This window comes from Emys orbicularis, chromosome 5 (genome assembly GCF_028017835.1).
Source record: "Emys orbicularis isolate rEmyOrb1 chromosome 5, rEmyOrb1.hap1, whole genome shotgun sequence".
Taxonomy (NCBI): Eukaryota; Metazoa; Chordata; order Testudines; family Emydidae; genus Emys; species Emys orbicularis.
Window position 1 is genome coordinate 73,512,557 of NC_088687.1, and position 24,394 is coordinate 73,536,950.

Consider the following 24,394-nt stretch of genomic DNA (forward strand, 5'->3'; position numbering starts at 1 on the left):
CACTCTATGCCTGTTCCTTGCAAGACTTTGAAGAAGCCATTGTCCCAAATGGAGAGGTGGGGAGAGAGAGAGCTAGATTTGTCCCATCTATGGATAGAGGTGCAGCGCCCAGTCCCCAAACCTGCTTGATACTTAGGGAGCCCCTCTGGCCATTGCTGTGGCCTCCAACACTTCAGAGGCAGTATGTGGAAAAAGCAATACAGGCTGTGGAGGGTCCCCTACTCTGCCTACTCCTTTTCCTGGCCTGCTCAGTCTCTGACCACTGCTGCAGCAATGACCCTGGATTTCACAAAGAGTGTTCCACTGTGTCTGAGCTGGGAAACTGTACTATGGAGGCAGTTGATCCACCCTTCCATGTACAAGCTGAAGGATTTGCATATGTAGGGCCGCTCAGTGCATGGATTTAGGTTAGACCAGATCTTTTCCCTCCTATTTGCTTGCACTTAATTCATTTAAATGGGTCCTCAGGAGGAATTTAAAGAAGCAGAAGTAACTTTATGGATACACTCAGGAAAGGTATTCCATGCATAGTGGAAGGTGCAAATGTTGTGTTCAGGGCTCTGAAATAGCAGGCACATGCCTATAAGCCAGGCCAGTACCCCTCCCATTTTACCATGCCCTGATTTTCTCCTATCAGCACCAATGGCCAGAGATAGTGGCATGAAAATTCAAAACTGCAGCCACATGAGACTGGGTATAAGAGCCTCAGGACTGGCTAGCTGCTTCATTGCACTTTGCTAGCAGGTGCCACTCACAGAGGGACCCTTGTGACAGCAGCTATAGCAGAAGCTGAGGGCATAGCTGGAGTCCTTTCACCCCTCAGTGGGAGGGCAGCAGCAGTCAGAAGGGTAGGAACTGGAGAGGGATGTTCTGGAGAAAGAGGTTCAAAGAAATGTTTCTGCAGCAGTAGAGGACTGTCTGATATTTGCGTGTAGCAGCTCAGGAACATTTCCTGGAGACAGCAGGAATAGTAGCAGCTATCCAGGGGGAGAAGTAGCCAGGAAGAAGAGAGTGCATCCCCATGAAGGATGTGAGGCACCAGGCCATCTAGCTGAGGAGTCTGAGGGATGATGATATTACAAAGGCCTAAATGAAATACTGTGAGTGATGTACGTTTTCCATATTTGGCACCATTCTTTAAAATTCTGTCTTGGTGATACCTGGTTGTGTGAAAATATGCTGAATGGGCAGAAAAGGCTGGCATCATATTGACAAATTCAGACTGGAAATAAAGCATATATTGTTAACAGTGAGGGTAATTAACCATTGGAACCATTTATCAAAGGTAGTAGTGGATTCTCCATCACTGGCAATGTTTCAATCAAGATGGGATGTTTTTCTAAAAACTCTGCTCTAGGAATTATTTTGGGGAAGTTCTCTGGGCTGTGTTGTACAGGAGGTCAGACTAGATGATCACAGTGGACTCTTCTGGCCTTGGAATCTATGAATCATTAACAGGATGCAAATGGTTAGGAATTCACTACAGATGTAATTACACTTCAGTTAAGTATTTAAAACAGGGCAGTATTTTGTGGATGACTAGCAGTGGTGTTAGAAAACCATTTTTTGGTCAAGCCCTTTTCTTTCCGAGTTTTAAAAAAATGGGACATTTAATCTTAAAGTAATCTAATGCTCCTGAGCAATTTTAGAATTTTCTTTTGAATCCAAAATGTCAAATCTGAAATGGTAAAGTTATCTCGGGGGGGGGGAAGGGCCAGGTTTCCAATAGGAAATCTATGGAAAATCATTTTGTTTTTCTATTTCTGTTCAATTTTACTAATGTAAATGTATGCCTTTCTTATACTAGATCATAAAGACTAATCACATTAGGAAATTCATTCAAGGGCCAGATTTTACCATCAGTCTTTTCACAGATCTCCCATTGATCTAAATGGTTTGCTGAAAAATGATTGTAAGAGAAATAAGTTGATGCTATAAATATGATGCCAGTATAATACAAAATAAATCAAATAGCTGTGTAAATGGGTCCTGATCAATATTTCTATTTTGGCTAATTATTTTTACCCAATTATATGCCAGTTTATGCAAGAAGAATTCATATACAATAGACGCTCACTAGTAGCAACATATCTGTGCTCTTTTGCTACGTTGCTCCTAAACAGCTGTTGCTGTTATGGGGAGTGTTGACTATTCACAGTAGGGAAAGTATTCCGAGGGAAATGTTGCTTGTAAGCAGCGGTTGCTCTTAAAAGGTGTTGCTGCAAACAAGTGTCTACTGTATAAATTAAAAAGAAAAATCTCTCCAGTCATGATGAAACTAAAAAGCCCTTTAGTAGTATGAAGTTAAAAGCACGACTTCTATACCAAAGTCCAAATCCATGGTGTTGCAATGATGAGCATTGCAGAATCAAACTTTTAGGTGCTTAACCACCCAGTGGAATCCACAAACCCTGAGCTAGGTGCCTGGGCTCCCCATACAATGCATGGGGAAAGATAGGTGCCTAAGCATGGGTTCTACAAAAGCTAACACACTTTGGGGGGAGGGAGTCACCTAAAATAGCCAGTGCTGAGGAGAAGGGTGTGTCCTAAGCCCCTCTCCTTTCAGGAAATTAGGCACCTATCTCAACTTGGGATCCACAGCAGCATTCTCTTGGAGTCAGGCGCCTAAGCCCTTTCTTGCACAAACATTTAATTCCACACAAAGAGGTCAGGGAAAAGGCAGCTGCCTTTGTACCCTTCAGCCCAGTGGTAGAGCACTCACTCAGAATGTGGAAGACCCTGGTTATATTCCCCCTTCTGCCTTATGAAAAGGGATTTGAACTTGGCTTTCCCATCTCTGAGGTGGGTGCCTTAATAACTGGACTATGGGATATTCTGATGTGGATCTTTCTCAATCTCTTCTGTTGAAGCTGCTCCACAGTGCATGAATAATTAACTATGCATTCGGCTATTCAAAATGACTGTCATCCAGTGGTTAGAGCACTCACCTGAGAGCTGTGGGAGATCCATATTCAAATTCTTTCTCCACATCCAGGAGACTTTGGGTCTCCTACACCCCAGGGCAGTGGTTTTCAAACTGCAGGTCACGACCCAGTACTGGGTCATGGAATGGAAGGCACTGGGTCATGGCAGCTCTGGTCAGCACTGCCGACCGGGCCATTAAAAGTCCTGTCAGTGGTGCTGCCCGGCTAAGGCAGGCTAGTCCCTTCCTGTTTTGACACTGCGCTGTGCCCTGGAAGCGGCCAGCAGCAGGTCCGGCTTCTAGGCGGGAGGGCCACGGGGCTCTGCGTGCTGCCCCCACCCTGAGCACCGGCTCCGCACTCCCATTGGCCATGAACCGGCCAATGGGAGCTGGACGGGGGAGGAGGGGGTGCTGGTACCTGTGGGTGAGAGCCACACTGAGCCGGACCTGCTGCTGGCCACTTCTGGGGCGCAGCGTGGTCCGTGGTGCCAGGACAGGCAGGAAACCTGCCTTAGCATCCTCGCTGCACCGCTGACTGGGAGCCACCCAAGGTAACCCCGCATCCCAATCTCCTGCCCCAGCCCTGGGTCCCCTCCAAACCCAGAGCCCCCTTCTGCAGTCCAAACCCCTCATCCCCATCCCAGAGCCCTCATACCCCAATCCCCTGTCCCAGCCCTGAGCCACCCCCAAACCCGGAGCCACCTCCTGCACCCCAAAGCCCTCATCTCCGGCTCCACCCCAGTGCCTGCACCCCCAGCCCAGAGCCCTGACCCCCTCCTGCATCCCAACCCCATGTCCCAGCCCAGAGCCCCCGCCCACACCTTGAACCCCTCATTCCTGGCCCCAGCCCTCAGCCCAGCACCCCAACTCTCTGTCCCAGACCTGAGACCATCCCACACCCCAAACCTCTTTTCCCCAGCTCCACTGGGTTGTGGACATCAACAATTGTTTTCAACTGGGGTGCCAGAAAAAAAGTTTGAAAACCACTAGCCTAACAACTTGGCTAACTGTTAGAAGGGAGTCCTCAGCCTGCTTCTCCTAAGCCATTCTGTGTGGAGATAGGTGTGTTCTGAGCATACCTACCAGATTTGGTCCTGCGGGTGAGAGAGGCAGGCCAATAACTAGCGTCACCTGGTTTGGGGATCTCCCTGGGGCTTAGGTGGGAGATAGGCACTGGCCATCAGAACTGAGGCAGCAGTGTGCATGCCCAGAGGCAGAAATTAGATACCTAGGTCATTTTACTGGTGGAAATGTAGGTGCCAAGGGATTTTGGAGGCCTCCAGGATTAAGCAGCAATTTAGCAGGGGTTTGGGGGATCTCAGTAGTGCCTAAACTTTGGATCTAGGTGTGTAAAGTGGGACTTAGGTGTGTAAAATAGATGCCTAAGTCATTTTGTGGATAATGGGCCCAAATACCAATATTTTACAAAAGATACAGTAGTTTGCTTGAAAATCTATTATATTACAGCCAAGTATAAAAGGCACCATTTTTCTTGCTATTACAAATTTAAACATCTCAAGCAGGTAATATTTACAATAGTTTTCTAAAAGAAATTCTGTAAGCAGTCTTTAAGATGCTTAAAGTGACAAAGAGTCCTGTGGCACCTTATAGACTAACAGAAGTATTGGAGCATAAGCTTTCGTGAGTGAATACCCACTTCATCATGCGTCTGACCAAGTGGGTATTCACCCACGAAAGCTTATGCTCCAATACTTCTGTTAGTCTACAAGGTGCCACAGGACTCTTTGTCGCTTTTTACAGATCCAGACTAACACGGCTACCCCTCTGATACTTTAAGATGCTTGTGACTCAGTGTTCTAACTTTCACAGAAATACATTGAACCCATTAAAATAACAAGTTTTCTCAATTATGCCTAAATACTGATATCACATTTTTAAAAAAAATATATAAACTTATTTTCTTCCAGTCAGCGTTATCTTCACCAAGAGAAAAAAGTTGTAGTAGTTTTACATTAAACTGTTATACTGAGATAAAGTACCAAAATTAGATACCCATTCATCATGACAGTGATTTTTCATCTTTATGAGATTTCTCTTCATCTAAATGATGCATTGGCTGGCATACACTAACCACTACATACAGTATTAGTTAAAAGAGAAAAAGCAAACTACAAAACAGTCTTGTGAGATTCTTCAAATAGCCAGAGGAGATCATTCAATAGCTTAGCAGAGCATCTAGATTCAGCAGAACTACTGGTTCAAATTCTGACAGAGTTGACTTCGTTCTCCTGCAGTAAGTGCTTGTCAATACTCTGTTTTTGCATGAATTTAACTAAATCAATAGAAAAAAAAATAGTTAAATTGGTGTAACCTCCTATGTGGATATAGTTATACTAAAAGGGTGTTAATATTGGTGTACCCCTATACTATCGTGTAGTGGGGTGGTCACCTGCTCCTGGCTTAAAAGGCTTAAAACAGCCTGGGGAGAGGGCTGTGGCAGGGAAGGAAAAGCTAGGCTGATTGGGGGAAGCAGCCACAGCTGGGGCCATGCCCCAATCAGGCCACAGCTGGCCCTATAAGAGGGTTGAGGGACAGAGGCTGAGAGACTCTCTGTAGCTTTGAGAGGGAGGGACCTGCCTGCAGGGAGCTGAGAGAAGGTACCTGGAGTGGAGCAGGGCTGGGGGAAGGCCAAGGGAGCTGGGGAGCTTCAGCCTGGAAACCCCCCAGGCTGTGACCTAGTGGAAGGCCAATTAGGTACTGGGGTTTCAGGGGGCTGCCCCCGGGTAGGCAGAGGCAGCAGGTCCAAACCCCCCTTGCCTATGATGAGTGGCTTTTACACTACAGTCTTTCCCAGTGAGCGGGGGCTAGATGGTGACTGGCAGTAGCCCACAACTGAGGCAAGGTAGCGATAGAGGGTTGGGGGTTCCTCTGGGTGGGGAGACCCTGAGACTGTGGGGGTATTGCCAGGGGGCAGCACCCCAAAGACAAGGGGCACTGGGTCCTGGGAGGGACACGGGGGCCAGCGGCAGCGGGACACTGGCCTGCAGAGGGCACTCTGGAGGCGGGAAACGCTAATTCCTTGAGACGACCAGCAGGAGGCGCCACAGGGGTGAGTCCCGCACCGTCACATATGGGTTTCTTTAAATCTTCAGATAATCATGATACAAGCAGACAATCTGATAATCTTATTCAGAACTCAGTAGTGAAAATATTTCCTCTATTATTCTGACTAGGCAAGAGAAATTATTCAGCTTCGGGTTATAGCTCTAGTTCTTGGTTGTTGTCAGCAAATAAGTTTATAGTATTTGAATGTATTTAAGCTAAAATATTACTGCTTTTGGGTGTTTTCCTTTGGCTTCTATGGCATTTTCAGGTTTAGCACTAGAGACGGTCCAAAATGTCAGAATTTCCAATCAATCCTTAGGTAATACACATTTTTCCTATCATTAAAAAAAAAGGGGGGGGGGGTCAACATATTAGAAGCGTGGCTGATGTTTTGCTCAGCTTCGTGCCAATACTTTGTTGATAAGGCTGCTATCTTTAGAGATATCACAAGAGGCTATATAGTTAAGGTTGCTCTGAGACATTTACTGAAAGCAGGATTAAAATCCTTCTGAATTTAGATTCCAAGCATAATTTAATCAACTCTTCTGGGGACAACTGGGTTTTCAACAATATTTTTGGGATCAAGGGGAAAGCATATTTCAAAGAAAGCCCTTTGGAAAGTTCCTCTGATTATCATTTTGTAAAATTCTTCTCGTCCATGAACTATAGTCCCTACAAACTGCAAACTTCACACATGTGCACACTCCCTATGAGAGCTCAGACACTGGTCTTTTTCAAAAAAATTAACCTTCAACATGAAAAGTTGTTCTTCTGATTAACAATAACCTAATTGATCTCCACAATGACAAGACACTGTCCAGTTCCAGTAGCTATTTCTGTTCTCTAGTGCTGGCAACCTGCCACCCTGACGTACCAGCTCTGCTCAGCACATAGACCTGGGCAGCTGATGAGGCATGTTGGGGCAGCAGAGGCATATGGAGTGAAGAGGGATATGGAATGGGAGGCATAGGGCTGTGTAGGGGTTAGGGAGAGAAGCAGGGCTTAAATAGGAGTATGGGGGCCAAATGAATCTGTGAGAAGAGTCTGGCACCCCAGACTGAGCTTGTAGGGTCTCCAAAGTGTTGATTCTTGGTGCACTAGAGAAACTGAGGTAGCAGTGCCATGGGAAGACCTTCAAGTGCTGATGCACTGGTGTAGAGATGCTTTGTTCTCCCAGCAACTCAGGCTGTGGTGCCATGTGGAACATAGTCTTTCTGCACTGAGATGCTGGTGCTTGTCAGTATTCAGAGGAGAATTATTTGAGGTTATAAAGCACCTTGAGAATTTAAAATGCTCTGTAAGTTCTAAGTATTATTATATATGTTTTATTTTACAGAGGAAGGATTGGCCAATATTTAGGGCACTAGTCTAGGACTTGTGAGACCTGGACTCCGGTCCCTGCTCCATCACAGACTTCCTGTGTGACATAGGGCTTGTGTCTCAGTTCCCCATCTGTAACTTGGGGATAATATCACCTCACTTTCTCATAAATACATGAAAGATTGTGGGGCACTCGGATACTACAGTAATGTGAGCCATACTGAATATGTCTACACTGCAGCTGGCAGCTTGCCTCCCAGGCCTGGTAGACAGCCTTGCAGTAACTCTGCTCAAACAAGCATGCTAAAAATATTAGCATGGTATAATGGTACACTGGGCTAGCTACCTGAGTCCAAGCCCGCCCAACCTGCAGGGTCTGGCTTGGGTGGCTAACTCAAGCTGCTGCTTATGTTGCAACATCCACACTGCTGTTTTTGGCTTGAGACATTTCCATAAGTACCTAAGATAAGTTTTAAAATCTACTATATCTTCCAAGTCTCTTCTATTCACCTTAGTGCTGGTCAGGGAAGACCACCATCTCTGGTTTTCTCCCATGAGGGCTGCCTGGAAGATAGCCTAAGTTTTTTAGGTTTGGTAGTTACACTAACTAGATACTTTATCAATAACTGTACTGTTAATATTCAACATGACCAGTTACTTCACTGTTGAGTGCAGAGGATTTTGTGAATACCTGCATGTATGTAGGGTGGGTATTTTAATATTCACTCATAAGGAAGCAAAGGTAACAACAATCATTACTTGAGCCTAATGCCAGTGGGTGACATCAGGCAGCTAGTCGAAACTATCTGACCAATAAGGAGCTGGTAGCTGATGTGTGAGTTGTAAAATGTTGTTTTCTCAACAGGTAGCTGGGGGGTCCTTGTAGACATTAAATGTCATGAAATAAGTACTGTGTAAAAACCGACAAAAACTCTTCCTTTAATATTGCATTTGAAATGAGAGTTGGATTAAAAAACTAGGAATTTAAACAGGCACATTTCAGTTTGGAAAGGAAGGGGAGATGGTTTTTATAAGTCCTTGTTAACTGAGCTAGCTAAATGATTAAACTATAATGGCGAGCAATAATGGAATCTCCTCCTCAAAAGTCCAGACATTTCAGAATGGTGCCAGCATAGCACAATTACATCAAAGCCGTGCTGGCATTTCATGACCTTGAGTAGTTTGAAGACAAACAGCAAATACAGAGCAACAATTACACAGGGACATCATAACAGTCTATAAATATTTAATGGGTGTTAACAATGAAGAGCGAGAGGAATTATTTAGAATGGTGCCCAGCAGTACAACTAGAATTAATGGGATGAAATTAAGAAAAGAAAAATGTAGGTGGAATATCACAAGTTCTATTAGGATGCAAAATAATTTCTTAAGGAAGGTGCTGGAAGTCTTAATTGCTTAGAACATTTAATACTAGATTGGTCAATGTACAAGTAGATGCATAGGGAACAACTGTGCATTGGCGGAGAGGAAGACTAGATAGGTCTAGCACCTGCCATATATTTGGCACTATATAATACCCTTCTTCTCTCTAGATTCTATGATCCATGAGATAGAGCAACACAATGAACACCTCAAATATGTAGAAGAAAACAAATGACAGTCTCTTTAAACAGTAGTTATATGCCTTGTTATTCCACAGATATTGCTGTTTTCTTTTTAGTGAGCACTAGGTGTGCTTTAGCTTTTCAGACCCCCAGGAGTGTGTTTTTTTTAATCCACTATATTCATATTAGCTCTTTCTTTCCCCAGCTGTACACAGTATTAGTACAGCAGTATTCTTCTCATAGCACTGCTCAGCAAGCTGCTACCATGTGGAAGTTTTCATTAGGGTAAATCCAACCCTGTCTGTCCTGGAAGCAACTGATTAATAAATGAGTTTTAAAATAAAATATTTGTTCAAAGGAGATCTTTCCTAAAAACTTTCATTGCTAGCAAGGGTTTTTATATTTATTTTGTTTATTTAAGAGACCTATTTTGCTGGAGCTATAATCATTTCCCCTCTAAAAATTAATATCTACTAAGCTCTTCTAGCAGTACCAGAGGCTTTTATAAAGCATCACAGGTGAGTATGCTGCATCCGAAATAAAGATGAATCATCTCTTGCTTTCTCACCAATAATTTATTTTAATGACAATTGATAACTGAAGATTAAGAAAATGCAAAAAACCCCATAGACTTTTCAGAAAATGTTCTAACTGTATTTCCTTGTCTTTTGTGAAACTATTTGGCTCTGTTCTGCAAACTCCCACTCCTGTAAATAATCCTTACTCACAGAAAGAGCCCCGTTCTGCTCAGGGGCCTCAGTATTGCGATGAGTTCTACATGATGGACCCTCTCCACCTGTGTGGAGCCACACTGCACCCTGGATGGATATGGGGATCCACTAGTGCAGAGCTCATTGCAGGATCAAGGAAACTATGTCCATTTGGGCTAGTAAAGGCTTGCAAGTTCAGCCCTTTAAAAATACAACACAGAAATTCAATATACCTTGTAATAACCTAGAACATAATATAAATTATCAAATAAATCTCCAATAACTGCAGTAGTTCTGTTGCTTATATCGTATCTCCTGGACATGTCAGCCACTACAGGGAGACATGATCACAAATACTTGTGAAGACCTGGCACTCCATCCCTGTATTAGTAGTTGCACATATACTAGCCAATTCATTACATTGTTCATTGAAGCTTCTTTTCAAAATTTAATCATCTGATCATGCCAGTTTTTTAGTTTAAAACTGGCAAAATACACACTATAAACAAAATCCCAAGAACATGTAAACTATTTTTTAAATCTTCTTTTAACAATCCAATGGATTCAATCATGTTATTCCTCCCACCCCCACTTGATTTCTCTTTTTTTAAAAAGAGAAAATTATTAAAATAAAACCTTTTAAAGTACAAAATGCATATCTGAGCTGAGAATAAATACTGCTTGTTGAAATTTCTTCCAGATACAACATTAGAAATCTCAGTGAAGTACTAAACCTTGCTTTAGGAAAGTTTTGTAATAGAAATTCCAAAGTCTCCTAAATATGAATAATGCTGCCATGCAAAGTTATATCAGTAATACATAATGCCTGTTGCTAGGTCTGATATAATTTATATTTACTCTTCAGGCAATGCCTTATAGACACAACCACAAAAATTCATTAGTGTGAAACAAAATCCATGAATTCTGAGTGAGGATTTGAAGTTTTCTCGTAGATGTTGACATATTTTCAGAATCCAAGCTGCCACTACAAAATGAAGTTTCCAGCACTTACGCTTGCAAACATAGTTTCACAAAGTAAACTGATGCACCATTCAGTAGCCTTGAGTCTTCGTTGATTTCAGTGGAGCTAGGCTGATTTACACCAGTTATGGCTCTGGAGCTAGCATTTCAGCTCTGACACTCAGAAGTATAGATGTCTGTTGTGAAGATTGTAGTAGCATACATCATACTGTGGAATTTTAAAATGTTTACCTCAATGTAAATGTTACTTAAATAGCTTCTCTAGGTGAAATAAAACAATTCCGTTTAATAAGCTAATGCATTTACACATACTGAGAGCAGGAACTGTTCTTTAGCCTTCTGGAAAGGAAGAATGATTTTTTGTTTCATGTGCTGGTCTGAGAAAAAGGAGATCTGTGTTCAGTTCTGCCTTTGCCACAGATTTTCTATGTGAGCTTGAGGAAAACACTTAGGCCCACATTCTTAAAGGTATTTGGATGCCTAAACACTTTTGAGGATCTGGGTCTTAGGCTGCAGTCCCGTGCCTGTGTGTAGCCCTGTTGACTTCAATAGGTCTCTGTGTGGCTTATGGTGGGATCCTTCTGCCTGGGTCTTATTACAGAACCAATGTCTTAATTTCTGTCCCTTGGTTCTGTAAAATGGGGGTAGATTGAACTTCCTTTTTCACACTGTCTTGTGCTTAGAGTGTAAGGTCTTTGCGGCACGGACTATGAATAGAGCCTTATGGTCAGTACCTTTAAGTGCTGCTGTAATACAAATAATAAGTACGGTAATATGTGTGTCTTATGCCACACTGAACACATCAGCGCTAAACAAATAATGATTAATATAATTAGAATGAAAATCTACGTTTAGGCCTCAGAAGAATAGACAGTAAAGAAAAGCCAAAGATTCTATATAACATCTTCCCCACAGATTGATGTAGATTTTGAAGAGAAATCTTCTGGAATATAGATATTGCCAAATTTCCCTTTAGGTTTGTTTTCTATTATAATACTCTAGAGGTAATAGTCAATAAAAATTCCTTTTGGTTTCTGTATCCTAGGGTTCCAGTCATGAGGACAAATGCCAGATTGCTCATAAATCATCACATACTTTCTGTATTCAAATTTAACTAAATTACAGCATGTACTACAGCAGATTTTGTCATGTTTTAACTGTTTGTGACTGACAGTGAAGAAAGCTCAAATAATGGAATGAGTTTTTGATGAGGGTGGGGAAGGAACTGAAGAAGACTGGACTATTTTTATTTTTAAAATTGAACTATGTTTTAAAAATGAAATTCCTGATGGTTCATATTTCAAATTATTTTGTAATTATCACTGTGACAGTCTGCTCTGAGTCGAAGAGGACTAGGTTAATGCTTTAGTTTTGAATAGAAATATATTCCTCCCACCTCTTAAACTGCTTAGGCTGAACCTGCATTAACCTAGATGGGAAGGGAAGATGGGGGCTTTTGGCCAATAGCAGGTATGTTAGGAGTTGGATTTGACAGAGGTATACTGTGCAAATCTATCACAGCATGCACATTTCTTCCTTGTCCCTTTGGCTTTCCAAGATTTACCATGGTGCATAAGTGTAAAAAGGGAGTGTTATGTGGTAGGGAAGCATGTGTGTCGCTGAGGGCGGGTCTCCTGTGTAAGATTCCAAAGTCAGCTGTACTGCAGCCATTTTGTTAGAATATTTGTGGTCACATTCAGTAGTAATCTCTGTGTAGATGTGTGCCTGATGGAGCAGTGGTTGAGCTAGAAGCGAATGAGGCTGACATTTGCTCTTACTCACAAAAACATCTCCCACCATTTCTGGTCAGAGTAGAATCCAGCCCTTAATTTGCATCAAGTTTTTCTGCTGGAATAAGTAGAGCTTGTTGGCCAGCAAATTAAATTATTTAAATTTGAATGAGTTTAATGAGAACTGCTCAGTGTTTTGTGCTGAAAAGTGCTAACAAATATATTGACAGACCCAGCCACTCACTCCTGCCTTTCTGAGGATATTGCCAAAAGCTGAAAATTCCCATCTGTATAGGGCTATGTAGAATTGCATATTTTTGTGAATTTGGGCCTATTTTTTGCACTCCTGAAATTTTACAATTATTGAAAAAAAGTTTAAAAAAAGGAATTTGTCTGTGGAAACATGTGAATTTGAAAAATAATTTTTTCATGACAATCTTGTGGGACCAGGACCAATTTAATATTTGCAATGACACCTGATTATAGCAAAATGTGACACATTTTAAATTTAATTGTGAATATTGTGTTTCACACACCTCTACATTCCCACATTAGCACGTAGCTTTGAATTCAACCTGTTGCCTTCAATGGGAGCAAAATTAGGCCAATGCTGAGTATTTAGAAAATGCAACCCCTAGGTGTCTGACTCCCATTAATTTTTTTTCAATAGGAGTTGAGCACCTGCCTCTTTTAGGGGCTTTTTGAAAATCGACCTCCTTAGAGGTGTACTTAGGCATGTTAAAATACTTTTTGACTTTCAATGGTGTTACAGTCAACATCTCTAAATATCAAACTACTTATTTCAAAGCTTAGATAGGGATTTAGGTGTTTAACTTTAGCCACCTAGGTTTGTTTGTTTAGGGCTTAGTCCAGAGAGTATAATCACTAAAAAATAGTAGAGTTCAGGGTGTGAGTGACCAGGAGGCCTTGATCCTACAATAGGGAAAAGGATTTATTTCCCCAAACAACTATTTTAAAATGTTTTTACATCAGGGAGAGGATTGCTGCTTGAATTGGTCCACCTTTTGTGGCTTAGGAGGAGTTGAGAGCCAGAAAAGCAAAGACAGTAAAGAGGAAAGCACAGCAAGCCTCAAGTGCCAGTATAATGTCAATTTCCTCTCCTGGCTTTGCACTTTATGCCTGCACCATCTGTGGCAAGGACTGATGCTTGAAAACTGGAGATTTTAGCCACTTGCGATGCTGCAGCATGACCGATAGTAACTCAACTGCTTTGGCACTTACATCATCATCTCTCGAGAAAGACAGCTGCATTCTAAATACTTTTTGCATCTTCTGAAAACTGTATTTAAACTTGCATATAGAGTGCCTGTTTAATGTTCGCCATTGTTTCCCTAATACCATTAGCTGTATTAATCCATTTGGTAATCCCTTATAAGAAATTTCATTCCTAATTCTAAAGTAGCCTTTTTTTGTAATTTTAAATCAGAGAACTGTAATCTTCGTCAGAGAAGACTTTTAAATAGACAGTAAAATGTATACACAGAAGCAGCTGCAACTCCAAATGTTCCACATGGAGGAAAATATGGTACTTCAAATCAAGAAATGATGTGTGAATGGGAAAATGGACAGTAAATGCATAATATTTTCGCCTACACATTAAAAATTGAGTGGACCATCACTCCCGGGTTAAAGGAGAACACTAAGAGTGTTGCCAACTCTCAGGATTTTATTGCCAGTTTTATCATTTTAGGTGTTTGTCTTAAAGCTCCAACTGCAGGATTCAAAAGATTGACTGATACTCTGTTTTCATTAAAAATAGCAAGTTTTGTAGACTCTGGTAATGGAGAAAAGCTGGAAAACGTGATCTGATTGCATCCAAAACAGAAAGTATATACAAAGAAGCCAACATTTGCCATACCCCTTCCCCCCCAAAAAACCCTTGTGATTTTTAAGCCAATCTCATGATTTTTGAGCATTTGGATTTGGCAATATTGGAATAATGCAGGATGAACAGTACATAACCTTTTCTGTAGACTAATGTTCAAATGTGAATACTGCTACAAGGTTGAATTGAACAGCCATTGAGTAGAGATGGCAGGATATTTTCTGACTTTTTTTTGGCCTGGAAAATGCTGATTCATCAAAATTTTCTATGGGAAATTCATGGAAAACTGCCTGGTTTCTTGCCACCTCAACCATGCGACTCCTTGCCAGCCCATGTGGCAGGCTGATGGGTAGCCTGGAAGCTCTAGCTCCCAAGCTCCCAGTCTCATGGCTCATTGGCAGCTCAAGCTCCCAGGGTTTCTAAAGTCCCCAGTTCCAGGGAAGCATCCCAGGCAAGTCTCCAGCCCCTCCAGTTCCCTGGCTCTTCAGCAGCTCACATTGATAGGCTTTATGGATTTCCCCCAGCTCCTTGGTAGCTCACCAGGCAGGCTGCTGTGGAGCTGGGGCTCCTTGGGACCCCCAACTCCCAGGGACTCTTGGCACCCTGGAGAATCATATAGCTGATACCCTACCTGGCTGGCTCCCTGGGCTGCCCTACTGGAGGGCGAGCGGGTGGGTTAGGCAGCCATTCTGCAAAAAATCTTTTTTTTTTATTCCACTAATGAATGAAACATTTTTCTAAATCTCATAAAATGGTTTTATTAAAAGTACTTCACTGCAGTTAAGGCAGGAAGTCAAGAAATCTTGATAAGTCATAAAAAATTAAGATTACTATTGGAAGGGGAGCTGGGATACAGCAATTCTTTGCAGATCTTTTTGTTTCTTTGCTTTTGGTACCATACACCCCACTTCTAACATCAGATTTCCAACTTCATGCTTTCTGACTGGCTTTCTTCACAGGAATGCCCTCCCCATTGTCCTCTGCCACCATTAGCATGAGAATCCAGGACCTATATGCAGAGTGTCATCAACTTTGAATTTGTAGTTTAGTTACATCCACTTGATGTGGAGAGGGTGAAGGAGACATGTCCTATTGACGTATTGCTCAAGCCAGCTGCAGGGTTCATGTATTCTCATTTCTGGATCTCCACATCCAATTTTTTATGTTATTGCACCTGTGTCATGTAGCTCCCTAAAAAGACTATTTTCGCTGTTGAGATTACCCTCATTGAGATTGCGACAGCCTGATCTAATAAGTTCTAGTATAACACTGATCATATAGCACAGTGGACAGCTGGGATTGATGGTATAATCAATCACACAACTGACCCAAAGAGGGGGGAAAAAAGATTGAGATTCAAAATCTGGCAGCATGAAGGTAAGACAAGAATAGTCATTTGCTGTATTCACTTTTGATTTTCCTCTGTTTACTTGGAAAATAGGTGGTTGGACCAATTAAACCACCAATCACTAAAATCTCAGTATGTAGGTTCATCATGAGCCATTACTAGAGTTATTTTGTGTTTATAGGACAATCTTAGTATGTCATTACTTTCACTTCATTTACAAACTTCAGTGTTAAGTATCTTACCTATGTGTATATTTAAATATAATGTATAGTAGGTGTTGTAATGGACTGTAGATGTTTGTAGAAAACGAGTATGTAAGTAAGGTGCTGATATATCACTACAGGGTGATATTGTCACTGTCTTATCCTCTGAGCCACACAGTGACCAGGGTATAATCAGATTAGTTTATACTGCTAGAGAGGCTGGTGTTCGCATTCCGGCATTGATGAGTGGGTCAAGAATTAAATCAGAATAGCTGGATGAGTGAATTTCTAGCTTCCATTTTACTGTAAGCAGTGCAGAATGGCCAGTCTCCCCAATTCAGCTGAGGGAGGCTGAATTTCCACCTATGGATTTCTGGGATGTTTCTTCCCCCTGGGATAAGTATCATATGTCATTAAATTGCCATTGGCCAAACAAAGAAACAAAAAACCTACACTAGAAAATATTGCCTTCTGTTTCTCTGCTACAACCAACATTTAAGTGTCCAGGATAGAATACAAGCAATGAAAAAAGATTAGAGACCGAGTAGAAAGTGCAACACTGACTTACGGTTTAAAGCAATTAATGGAAAACTTCCAGCTAGATTGTTTCTGAAATAAATTATATGATATGAAATTATAAAGTGGGAGAATCCTTTCAAAGGTCACTGAAAATAAATAAATAAAAAATGACTTTCCTGGATACTGACATTGGTTTCGCCCTTAATTAGATGTATTCCTGATTGGTGATATCCTCTGAGCCATCTGAAATGAGTTCTTGATGTCACAAAGGGAAATTGTGTTTTGGGGTCTCTTTGGATTTTTGATACTAGATATTAGCATTCATCTTGTACTGTGTGTGTGTATGTGAGAAATGTTTGGCCATGTTTGTATTACTTTTTGTGTACATACTTTGTCATGTTTTTCTCTTTCTGTCTTTACATGAGGCTTCTTAATGTAGGCACTCTGAGTAGTGCTTTCAGAATCCCTACAGCCTGCTGCCTGTCAATACGTATTCCTACAGTAAGTCTGCTTCCTCTCTGTTGTGGTCTCTCCCTGAAACTAGTCACCTTCAGGATAACAGAGTATATACGATCAGTTAAAATGTTCGTGATTAAGAATCTCACTGCATTGGAGGGGAGTTAGAAACCTAACCTCAGCCATAAATACCGTCTTATAATCTTTTTGATAAATTGGAAATTGTCAAACAGATAGCTAAGGGTTAATGCCTCTTTTACCTGTAAAGGGTTAAGAAGTTCACCTAGCCTAGCTGACACCTGACCAGAGGAACCAATGGGAGGACAAGATGGTTCAAAGGGAAGGAGGGAAGTTCCCTTTGTCTGTTGAGTTTTCACTTTGGATGGAGTGGGAAAGCTCCAGAATTCAGCCTCTTAAGTAGTGAGTATTAGTGAAGGAAATAAATAGGTTTATGTTTATTTCTTTGTAAACTGTCTTGTGCAATTAGAGGAATAGTCAAATTGGGTATTTTGTATTTTTTGTGTAAGTTTTTGCCCAGGGGAACATCCTCTGTGTTCCAAACACATTTGGAATCTGTTGTCTGTGAGAGTAGCTGGTATGCTAATCTCTCCCAGAGGGTTTTCTTTTACCTTTCTTTTCTTTAATTAAAAGCCTTTTTTTATACCTGATTGATTTTTCCTTGTTTTTAGATCCAAGGGGGTTGGATCTGGATCCACCAGGAGTTAGTGGGAGAAAGGAGGGGGGATGGTTAATTTCTCCTTGTTTTAAGATCCAAGGGGTTTGGATCTGTGTTCACCAGGGAATTGGTGAAGAGTCTCTCAAGGCTACCCAGGGAAGGGAATTAGTGCTTGGAAGTGGTGGCAGCCAGACCAGATCTAAGCTGTTAATTGAGCTTCGAGCTTCTCATGCAGGTCCCTCACATCTGTACCCTAAAGTTCAGAGTGGGAAAGGAACCTTGACAGAAATAAACATAGGGTGACCAGATGTCCTGGTTTTATAGGGACAGTCCCGATTTATGAGTCTTTTTCTTTTATAGGCTCCTATTACCACTGTCCCGATTTTTCACATTTGCTGTCTGGTCACCCTAAATAAACATGAGACAAAATATTAAGGAAATTCATAATTAAAACTGATTCCACACCATTTGCCCATCCACTCCAAAAAGTTGTTACATGTTCTTAACCCTTTTTGGATCAAATACTCACCTGAGCTTTTTAATGAAATCTTAAAATACAGTCAGGCAGGTTTTGATGAGTATTTTTGTTAATATAAAAGAATCTGGCTAATTTTACTCAAAATGGGACAACTTTTGCTTGATATTTCCAATTCCATATTCCCATGACAACTTTGTCTGTCCATTATCCATCTTTAACTGTAATGTTATGAGCCTTATACCACTCCAATGATGTTCATATGTGCCACCTCTTCAACTTGAGAGGATCTTCCGTTTCACCTTAATTTAACAAGACAGCATAACAATTACTGGCTGCTTGGAGGTGTGGGAATGTCCATTTTCATGTCTTGCAGTTAAGGCACAGGACAGAGAGGCAGGGTACTGTTTTATTTTTCAGGCTCTGCTACAAACATCTTGTGTAGACCTTAGGCAAATCACAAGCAGGGGGATTTTCAAAGGGCCTCTGTAGAGGATTTGGCTGGCTAAAGCAGGGTGCTCAGGAAAGGGGGAATTTTCAAACGCTAGGAGCAGCCAGGCTCAGTGTGGAGGCTTGTGCTGAGGTTACTGTTATGTTACTGTTTACCTACCTCATAGGAGCATTGTGAGGCTAAATTCCTTAATATTTGTGAGATACTCAGATACTGCAGTGACGAGCACCACAGAATAACCCTATAAATAAAAGCTTGCATGATAAGAATTAATGCAAACCAATAACTTAGTGTGATTCCTGATTTTAAGTACAGCAAGATTATTAATGAGAATCCTTGTTGGTTGTTACTAATACTAATACTGTAGTTGTGAGGATTAAGCAAAATGTTCCAAGAAGTCCTAATAATAGAAGTTTCATTTCTTATGAAACATGAAAATAGTGTTTGTATATAAATTACAATTGAGTGTAGTTCCTGGACTCAGCTAAAGGTTTTAATTTAAATTCACCTGTAGATTTAAATCAGGACAGAGGTTTGGGTTTTTTGAAATAACAAAATTTGACCTGACATTTTTCTCAAAGGAATAATCATGGAAGAAGAATTAGTCTGCCTGTCTTGTTTCTTTTATTGCAGTTTCTTGTTCTCAAAATCATAACCACTCTAGGAACTTGTTAAAGGAAGTAGAGGTGGGAAGATGTGGAAGGGTACCAAAACTAACACCTTCTGATGTGAGCATTTCTGTACCTTTTTTGTTCAAGGAACAGTATAAATGTGTGAATGATTTTATCATTTTTGCTGTTGCTTGCCCTGTTTATATTTTGCTAAAATACTTTGAAATTATGCAATTTGCATGATAAAACATTTCTAAAGAAAGAACTCCAGTATGGCTGAGCCCCAAAGCAATTAATGAGGTAATCCAGACAATTAAAGGATATGCTCAAATGATTGTTTAAAATAGTGATGAGATGTGTTGTGTTTACTGAGGGGCTCAACCAATAATATTTGGATCTGATTCCAAACTTCCCCAGCACGGTAGGGTAGATTAGCCCTATATTTTTAATTGCCAAGTAATACATGGATGGGAGCTATAAATATCTATTGATATAAAAAAAAATTCCTAAGAATTAGTGATCTTATCCAAAGCCCATTGATGTCAATGGAAAGACTCCCCATTGACATCAGTGGGTTTTGAATCTGACTCAAAAGGCTTAAAAGAATCACCATTACCAAAGCATCTTCTTTGTCAATGTCGACTGCAGAGATGCCAGAGTAGCGTAGCAAAGCAGTTTAGGGATGAACAGGACTTATTTTAGAGAATAATAAGAAATTGGGGATAGGAGGGGAGGGAGAGGATGGAACAGGAAGCAGGGAAGGTATATGTGTGATTACATGCATAAACTCACCAGAGCTTTAAAATGCAGGAGTAAATACTTTGTACACCAATTGCATTGATTTTTAAAAATAATTTTCTATATGTAAAAATACAGTTAATAACTTGTCTCAGACAATGAATGCTATAAATCCCTTAAAATAAAATTTAGCAAGACAAACCATTTCTATAGCATTGCATAGGGGACTGAATGTGTAGACAGTATAGATGACTGTGCTGTTCTATGCCATGTAATAGGCAATATGTATTACACTTATTCTGCACTTTGAATATTGTTTGTACAATACTAGGTGTATTGCATATAAGTATGTGATATTCCCCTTCTGTTGGAATATTTTTGTGTAATGTGTTGCCGAAGGCTATTATATTCTTTTACTTTCTATTCAACTTTAATAACATTTTCTTTCTGTCTTTCTGTTTTTTTTTGTCTTTCCAAGACCCTTAGATCTCAAGAATACAGGTCACGTTTTAATAAGATCATGGGAAATTACTGAAAAAACTTCCATTGCAGCAGTGTCCAGTCTGACTAGCATACCTGCCTGGGACAGATTTCTTACATTGTAACTAACCTGGGCCAGATTGCATGTTGTTTTTTCAGTATAGGTGGGATTGTCTTTCTGCACAGATCTACTAAATAACACTAGAATCTAATTTTCTTTCCCAACATCTTAATAATATTTCTAAATGCTGCTTATAAGTCTTTTCTTTAGTTCCTTTTTTTAAACTTTTTTTTGGGGGGGGAGTTAAATATAGAAGTTCTATATTCAGGCTCCCTGCCTTGCTAAATCAATACTTTTCAAAGCAGTGTTTTCTGTGTGTCCTACCATAGTGTCTGCTTCTTGGAATGCCGGTTTATTACAGCAGTAAGCAGACAGACAAATGGCCACAGTAAGAAGGAGTCCTGAACTGAAATTTTTGAAAGATCTACTGGGGGGGTGGGGGGGGGGAAATGTAGGACAGTCAAATATCTCTTGAAAGTAGTGCCTGTTCAGCTAGTAGTATTCTATAGTTGCCCAATTCCTAAAAACAGATCTAGGGAGAGAAGTATGGTAAAGAAACATTAGAATAGACTCTGGGAGGACTCACAATGAGATGCATTCAAATGTATTTTAAGAAGGGTTGATACATATATATTATTCAAGTTCCCTAGGATCAATTTGTTAATTTTTTGATCATTCATTTTTCAAAGATGCTGCCACTGTAATATACATAAAAGATGCTGAAATAATTACTATGATCTTTTCATGTTGGAGAAGAGTGCAATTGATAATATTAATTTTATTTTCTGCAGCCTATAGTGCCTTCCACGTAAATAAACTCAACACCTTTTTCCAATCCTTTGCCAGGATCAGGGAAATATACTCATGTTTCTTTGTGCATATAAACACGTAGTATAGGAGCAGGGCTAAACCGTGCTTTCTGTACTTGAGCAGTAAATCTGATTAAATGACCCACATTTTGTTGGAGGGAATAGATACTGAGCCATCACAGAAATATTCTCCCCTCCTTCTGAATCTGTTGGAGCCCCTTGATGTGTCTGGAGCAGTGGTTCTCAACCTGTGGCCCACAGGCCGCTTGCAGCCCAATCAGCACAGAGCTGCAGCCCATGTGACATCCTCAGGGCCATACGGGTAGTATTAGATGTGGCCCAGACAACACATTGTGAATAGGTGAATAGGTTGAGAACCACAATGGTGAATAGGTTGAGAACCACTGGTCTGGAGCTTTTGATTTTTGGGGAGAATACAGCTGGGTATTAGTAAGCAAGGCTGACTGTTACAGGCTTCCTCCTGCCAGGTGCTGCACAGTCTGGCTCAACCCAGCATAGTACGTACGCACATGCTTACTTTTAGACATCTGAGTAGTCCCATTAGCTTTAACGTGTTCAGCACCTTTCAGGATTAAATCCTGTGTTCTGCAGCAACCCCATGTGTTAAGGGACTTGGAGTGTGATGGGTTCAGGTGGCAGTGCAATGGCATGTAGCCAATGTTTAGTGATCTTGGCTCTAGTGGATCATGGGGACAGAGGAGGGTCTATGAATGTAGGGAGCTACACTCTTGACTTTTTCTATGATAGGGAAGTGGGAGGAGAAACCTTGGATCCCATGGAAGAATGAGGAGAAAATTTAGGATGAGACTCATAAAATCAGATTGTTGACTGGTGTAAATCATGTTAGGTCTGTTGAAGTCAACAGCGTTATGCCAGTTTACACCAGTTGAAGATCTAGCTGGTAGAGATTTCAGTCTTCTGTTTGGGAATAACCAGATTTCTGTAGTGGAGCACAAGACCCCGGTTTAGCCCCTGACACTAATCTGCCTTAGTGTTTGCCTCATTTTCTGGGATACCTGGGTGTGATCTTGCAGTCCTTACTGGTGAAATTCTCATTGATCCTAGTGGAGGTTTTGCCTGAATAAGCTCTGCAAAATTGGGTAGCCTTTTGGCAGAACATTTACTAATTTAAAAAGAGAAATTGAAAGCTGTAGGGAATGAATGAAAATAGTCATTACAAATCTCCTACTTTAATTTACTGCAAATGGAAGTATAATTCCACAACATTGACTGCTTTGCAAACACTACAGTTAACAAATATTGATAAGTTTCCAGATCATGACAGGTTTTTATACCATGAAGGATGACTAGGTAGTAAATAAAACACATTATAAATCTTGTGCTTAACTACTTTTTGATCATTTTTTATTTATTAATCCATTTGATTTGTGTAAATATATGAATACAAGTGAATTGCCTATGGTATAGTCATTTCTAATTTAAAAAAAGTCCCAATAAGAAGACATACAATTTCCTGTAAGCAAGGAGATCCTTATTTGCTACATTATTTAGTGAAGCAATAATCTGTGAAAGAGTAAAAGCTGTAGTTAATGGTTGATTAGTTGTTTGACAACTGAATGGTATTTTACATTTCAATGCACCAGTTTTGGGCCACCAGAAACTTTTGCTAAAGATTCAAATGGTAGTCAGCATTGACAAGGTTTGTTATGCAGAAAGGAAGCTTCTAATAAATGAACTAGGCCAGGTTTTGTGCTGAAGTATGAATTATGGAAATGGTCTAATGATATTTATGGTCAGCAGTAAATTAGTTTAAAAAAAAAAATTGTGATCAGATTATGGCCTATATGCTTCCTCCAATGGAAATAAAACCACAGAGGAAAGGTAATCCGAGGACATGCTTCATAATGACTTTTGACTAGGTTCCCTGGTATGCTCTCCTCAAACAAAAAGGTTTTGGCAGAAGGATCCCCTGGAAGGAGCAGGGGGCAGTTCCTGAGAACTCCGCAAAGCCTAACCTTGATCCATCTGCCGGGATGATCAGTCTCTGTGCACTTTTTAGTGGCCACCCATACCCCTAAGAGCGTAGTTTCCTTAGGAGACCCTCTGCTGCTGCTGGTTCTCACTCTGGCAACCGCACTTTCCTTTTTTTCTCCATACAAAGCTGAAAGGATGGAGGCCAGTTACTCCGGTTCTACCAGCTGCTGGAAATCCACCTGGTGCAGAGAGGAGCATACTGCAGGGAGGGAGTATTGGTCCTCAGCTTCTCCCTCCTCCAGCCCATTCACCTCAGCACTGCACCGGACAAGCAGAAGTCTTGCACCAAGGCATGTGCACAGCTTGGAAATACTGCTCCTCCTTCCTCTTTGTTTGTTTGTTTGTTTGTTTGTTTGTTTTTCCCTGGCTCATCTTGCTCTCCCCTTGCACCATGAAGCAGAAAGGAGCATATGGCCCCATATGGTTTTCAAAAGAGCAAAAAGATTTGCTTCCTATTAAATATTCTCACCCACTTCTCTAACGTGATCTTCTTATATTAGGATAAAACATTCTTTGTTTAAAACTTTACTCAGGGGAAGCACAGCAGCATTGGAAAACCACAATTGTAAAATATTTACTGCTATTCCACCTGCAAAGATTTCATGTGTTCAATTTCTTGGGTCCCAGCTGGTTTCTCATGAGGCTCACCACACACTTGGCTCGCTGTTCTTCTTTCACAATCAAAGCTTTCCTTGGACTTGAGAGTAGAGAGAACTTGCATATCAAATTACAGACCAGATTGTAAAACCACTGGAAGGGCAACAGTGGGCCCAAGATACCCTCTATCACTTTCACCTTGAAGAATTTGCTTTGAATAGAGTATTTGGAGGTGGGGGTGAATGAGGGCTGATAAAAGAAGCAGACAAAAACTGACTCCTTTTCTTCTTAGCGAGAACAGTGCTTTCATTTTGCCAGTGTGAAAAGCTGATCAAAATGGGATTGGGAACTAATTAAAAGCAGTGTTATTACTAATTAAAATGTGAGCAATGCATCATTTTGAAAAGCTCATGTAACTCAACAGCAAGAAGAGTGAAGAATGCAAAGCTTTTCAAATGACCCTTTCCACATTTTTTTCCTTGACCGTAGACAGAGAGCCAAATCCTCAGCTAGTGTAAATTGGCAAAGCTCCTCTGCATGCAGCTATGCTGATTTACACCAACTGAAAATCTGATTTGACAGAGTCCTTTTTATATGTCATCTAGCTATTTTTCCTTCTGACCCTCAGCCCAGCAGCAGTTCCAGCAACTGGCTCTGTAAGAGAGTGAAAATCACTCCTTTTGGAAAGGCCATGTCCTGTGATGACTATGAACATCAGGTAAAGCACCAGGTTAATTGCTTAAGTGGTACCATATTTTCACAACCAGGCATATCCTTACAATATTAATCCACTATTTCCTTTCTTATCCCTCC